Genomic DNA, 6,099 nt, shown 5'->3' on the forward strand with positions numbered 1-6,099 from the left:
TTCATGCTTTATATATTATTTATTGTGTGTATATGTATGAATAAATGTGTGTATGCTTGTGGTTGTGTGTTTATGCTTCAGCAGACATATGTAGGTCAGAATATACTGCAGGGGTGTCTGTTTTGTCCTTCCTCTATGTGGGTCCTGAGGATTGAACTCGGGTCATCAGGCTTGGGCACACTCAATCAGCATCTAGTTATCTTTAGTTTTATTCTTTATTGCTAGCACCTCTTGAGGCTTTCATTACATTTCATTGTTTTTTTGCTTATATTCTAGGGTCTTGATAATATCTTTTTATTTAAATTTTCAAAAAGCTTGTTTTACATGTCAGTCTCAGTTCCTTCATCCTCCCCTACTCCCCTGTCCCCCTCCCAACCCCCATCCCAAACCCTTTCTGCTCTCCAGGGAGGGTGAGGCATTCCATGGTGGCATCTTCAAAGTTTGTCACATCATTTGAAGCAGGGCCTAGGCCCTCCCCTATTTGTCTAGGCTTAGAGAGTATCCCTCCTATGTGGAATGGATTCCCAAAGTCCAGTTGTATACTAGGGATAAATACTGATCCACTACCAGAGCCTCCATAGACTGTACAGTCCTCTTAACATTCAGGGGTTCTGTGTTGATCCTATGCTGGTTTCCCAGCTATCAGACTGGGGTCTATAGGCTCCCCCTTGTTCAGGTCACCTGTTTCTGTGGATTTCTCCAGCCTGAACTTGACCCCTTTGCTCATCAAAAGGCCAAGTAACATATAAAGGCAAACATATTTTCTTGTTGCATAGTCAGGGTCTCACTATGTAGATCTAGCAAGCTTCAAACTCCTATGTAGATGTTGGCCTAAAATGCACAGAGATCCATGTGCTTCTACCTCTCGATTTTAGATACTGAAGACATGAGCCACCATATCCTATATCTTTCCTTACCTTTAATTATAATGGGACATGATAGTGTTTTTATTTTTTGTTTAAAATAATACTTTACAAACTGAAATGAAATGGCCCATCCTCTGATTGATGCCATAAGGTTATTAAACAGAGAGAAACATGTCAGTACCGGTACTATAACAGCTACAGAATAAAACATAGCATTATATAGAAAGAATAAGTATCTGTTTCCTGCATCTACTTCTTGATCCTCCCACCCCCACACCAAGTCTCATCAGGTGAAGAACTGGAATTGACTAGGATGGCTCTTTATGGGGCTCAGCAAATGCTATTAGAACATTTTGAAAAAATTCTCTTGTTTCTATGTGGGGGCAGGTTGACTAAGCTTTAGTTCAAGGCCAACCTGTGCTGTATGTAAAAAGACCCTATCTCAAAGAATTAAGAAAACAAAATCCTATGAATATAAGATTTAAAATACATAATATTTACAAAAATACATAACATTTAACATAAAGAAAAATTGGCTTACACTGTATGACTAAATTGGCAAGGAACAGTGAGCTGAAAATAAAGTTAAAACTTTTCCTCCAGACTGGAAAGCCAGATTGATATCAACCTGACAAGCCAAGTTGGATCGCTGGAAACTTAGGGGTAAAAATGAATCATTGACCTCCCCAAAGACTCCATTGATTCTCTTGCACTTATGTATGTAAACCACACACATACACACACACACAGACACAGACACACACACACCACACACACACACTCACCATTTTAAAATTAAACTTAACTGTTATAACAATGTAGAATAAATTTGGCTTACTTTGCATACTACTTTAAGAAAGAATGTTGAGGTAGGTGATGGTGGTACACACCTTTAATCTAACATTGCAGAGACAGAGGCACATGTTTCTCTCAGTTTGAGGCCAGCCTAGTCTACAGAATGAGTTTTAGGACAGTCAGGCAGGGCTACAAAGAGAAACCCTGTCTGAAAGGAAAACAAACAAACAAAACAAACAAACAAAAAGTAGTAACATCGAGAAAGAATGTTGATTGCTTGCTTACAGAAATATTTTAGGATGTAATTTAGGAAGCAATAACAACAGCCGTATTCCCTTTGCACCTTCAAAATCTCAGTGGTTGTGTTACCTCTTCATTCCTTGAGCCTCCTGCATGTCACAAAATCTTAGCCCATCAGTAAATTAGAGACTTCAGCTTGTGCTTCAAGAGTGTTTGTCCCCTTCAAAGAAATTCAATTTAATTAATATTAAATTGCTATTGAAAAAATTGATTCCTCTATTAAGTGAACATGAATTTTAAGACATATGTTTTTTTAAATAAATGCTGTTTAAGCAGAAATAGTCATGTGATATTGTACAAGCAAATACAACTTTTAACAAAAAATCAGGGATGCTGGTAGCATCATGAAGACTTGAGGAATCAGGAAGGACCCATTCTTCTACTCAAGGCCATTGGTCAGGTCCCTGGAACAGCTAATTTAATTGAGTTCTATTTTCAAGCTTAGTTAGACCATTTCACTAATGGAAAAAATAATCGTGTATTAATAGATTATATTAACCTGAATGAAATTGTTTCTTGCAGTCTCTTGACTCTGTGTGGAAAGACATCGTTGGAGTTACCCCCAAAGCCCTTTCTAAAGGAAGTTTGAGATAACCATGGAACTTTGCTCTGTCGCTATGCTGTCACCTAAGTAGAATAGCTCAGGGGGTCCACCATGAAATGTACTGTAGTTCTCCAATAAGTCAGCCCTAAAAGATGGATTTTGGAATAGTATCCAGCTGAGAAGATAGAGACATTTACAGACTCCTGGGTCTCAAAAAGACAGGATGATTAATTTCATTGAATTTTACTTTGGCTTTATATTAACTGTTTCCTATATAAGTATTTTATTTGAAATATAATGAATCTGTGTTAAAAGAATATATGTGTAACTATTAATCTAAGTACCTAACTACTAGTTTCAAAAGCATATGGAACCAACACTGATATTTATCTTCTTACTTTTAAAAATTTTTGTTACATTTAATTATCTCTTAATCAGTGTGTGTGTGTGTGTTATACACATGCAGTATAAAGGTAATTGCCATGGGATTTGTGTGAAGGTTAGAGAATATCAGAGGATGTCTTGCCCAGCTTAGTTTTCTCCTAACTTTTGAATTCAAGCTGTTGGGTTTAGCAGCAAGCATCTCTGAGTCATCTCACAAGTCTAATACTAATATTTCTATAGTAGTACTAATGATTGTCTCACCACAAAATTCTATTTGCAATCTTTATTAATAGCATTTTGGTGTAAGCTGGGTATCCTCCTAAATGATAAGCAATCTCTCAAGCCTCCTACTATGAATTTTATTATACAGATGTAAAAATTGTGCCTATGGGAAAGTAAGTATATGATGAATGTCACTAACACCTGTTGGCCTTACTCTCAGCTATTCTACATAACCATTTGCATAGCACAGCACACCATTTCCCTTTATGCATTTTAGCTTCAATAATAGGGGTAAATTTTGTAGACATGGGACCAACAAGGATGAAGAAAATGTGAAGCTATTCTGCAAACAAATCCTTAAAATAATGTAGGAAGGGAACATTATGACAAATAAAATTAGCTGAAAGTAAAGGAATATAGACCAAAAATGATAATTGTGTTAAAGTAACATAAGACATCTATGAAGCACACACTTGAACATACATTTCAATGGTATGATCAAGCATACATGGTAAGTCTCTAATGTTGTTAATGCCTGCAAATTTCATTTTCAATGTTTTTTTAATTGATAGAATATTGAAATATGTGGGTATGTGTGAAGGAATTTATTTAGTGGACATTTAGGTTAGGCCAGACAAAGGCTAAAATGGCAGTGTACAAACTTTACCCAGCTTTCAACCTTCAAATTCTCCCTGCATTACTTTCTTTTCTTTTTATTCTCTTAAGTTTAATTTTACATTCCGACCACAGTTCTCTTACCCACCCCCTCTTGCCCCCACTCACCTCCCCCCAAGCCCAGCACCAGTCCACTCCTGCTCATGGGTAGGGGCTCCCACAAGGAGTCAATACAGTCTGGCACAACAGGTTGGGGCAGGGGCAAGCCCCTTTGCCATGTATTAAAGATGAGCATAACATCCCACCATAGGGAATGGGCTCCAACAAGCTAGCTCATCATGTACCAGGTTTGTATCCTGGTCCTACTGCGAGAAGCCCCTCAGGCATTTCAAGCTTTATAACCATCTCCCACATATGGAGGGCCTAGTTCAGCCCCTGTGGAATCTCCACAGTTGTAGGTCTAGAATTCATGAGTTTCCACTAGATTTTTAGCTCTCTTTGTAGATTTCTCATTCGTATTCTTGAACTCCATTGCTCATAGATCCTCTCATCCCTCTCCTCAATTGGATTCCTGGTGCTTCGGTGTGGATCTCTGAGTCTGGTTCCATTAATTAGTGGATGAAGGCTGTATGATGGTAATTGGGATAGTCACCAATGTGATTATCCTCTCCACCATTGCTAGGAATCTTACCTGGTGTCATCCTTGTGGATTCTTGGAAGTAACCCTAGCATCAGGTTTCTTCCTAGGCCCACAATGGCTCTCTCTATTAAGATAGCTTGTTTTTTGCTCTTTCCTGCATCCCTTACCCCCTTGACCACTCAGTTCCCTAATGTTATAATCCACCTGCTCCTCCCTTATCATGCCCACTCCAAGTTTACCCAAGAGATTTCATGTAATTTCCATTTCCAGGACAATCCATGTATCCTTCCTAGTGTCCTCCTTGTTACTCAGCTTTTCTGGAGCTGTGGATTGTAGTCTGGTTTACATCTAATATACACTGATGAGTGACTACATACCATGTTTCTCTTTCTGAGTATGGATTGTCTCACTCAGGGTGGTCTTTTCTAGTTCTGTCCATTAGCCTGAAAATTACACGAGCTCGTGAGTTTTAAGCTATCCCATTGTGTAAATGTACCAAATTTTCTTTATCCTTTCTTTAGTTGAAGGGCATCTAGGTTGTTTCCAGCTTCTGCTTATTATGAATGATAATTGTTGAGCAAGTGTCCTTGTGGTATGATTGAGCATCCTTTGGGTAGATGCCAAAGAGTGATATAGCTTGGTATTGAGGTAGATTGAAACCCAATTTTCTTCGAACCTGCCATAATGATTTCCAAAATGGCTGTATAAGTTTACACTCCTACCAGCAGTGGAGGGGTGTTCCCCTGACTCCACATTCTCTCCAGTATAAGCTGTCCTCAATAATTTTTTATATTAGCCAATTAGGCAAGTATAAGATGGTATCTCAGAGTCACTTTCCTTCATATTTTCATGATGGTTAAGAATTTTGAGAATTTCTAAGCAGAAAAATCCCCTTTTACCTCTTAATGATAATTAAAAAAAAATACTTTCCTCAAAGGGAACACCATACCCTGTTCTGTGGATGCCAATTCCAAACAAACAAACAAACAAACAAACAAACAAGCAAAACCCAAATTCCTGTTTATAGAGATTTTAAAAAATGTGTTTGTGTGTGTGTGTTTGTGTGTGTGTGTGTGTGTGTGTGTGTGTGTGTGTGTATGTATAACTGATCATGTGTATATGTGTTCACTATACGATAGAATGGCTTGAATATCCTAGAGCTGGAGTTAGAGTCAGAGGCAGTTGTGTGCTGCCTCATATAGGTGGTAGAAACCAAATTTGGGTTCTCTGCAAGAGCAAAATGCACTTTTAACCACTGAATATTTCTGTCACTATGGGGCTCCTGAAAAAACACAGAAAGTCCCAAATAAGCACACAATTGCATAATAATTATTAAACTGTCGGCCGACCTCTTACTTGCTAGCTCCTTTTTAATTATTAACCCATAACCACTTATATATATATATATATATATATACATATATATATATATATATATTTCTACATGACCTTACCTTACCACAGAATGCCTGGAGCATCATGTGTTCCTGGTATCTACATGGCATCTCTTTGTGGTCTCTCTTTCCTCTTTCCCCAAGATTCCCCTCATCTCCTAGTCTTGACTATCCTGTCCCTCTACTGGACAATCAGTGTTTTATTCATCAACCAATAAGAGAAACATATATATAGAAGAACATCCTGTACCACATCTTCTCAGAGCATAAGATTAAGTTCTTAATAAAAGACAAACCTCTTTCTATATATATGCTTCTTTTCCTGAATAATTGACTGAT

Source organism: Phodopus roborovskii, unplaced genomic scaffold (genome assembly GCF_943737965.1).
Source record: "Phodopus roborovskii unplaced genomic scaffold, PHOROB, whole genome shotgun sequence".
Taxonomy (NCBI): domain Eukaryota; kingdom Metazoa; phylum Chordata; class Mammalia; order Rodentia; family Cricetidae; genus Phodopus; species Phodopus roborovskii.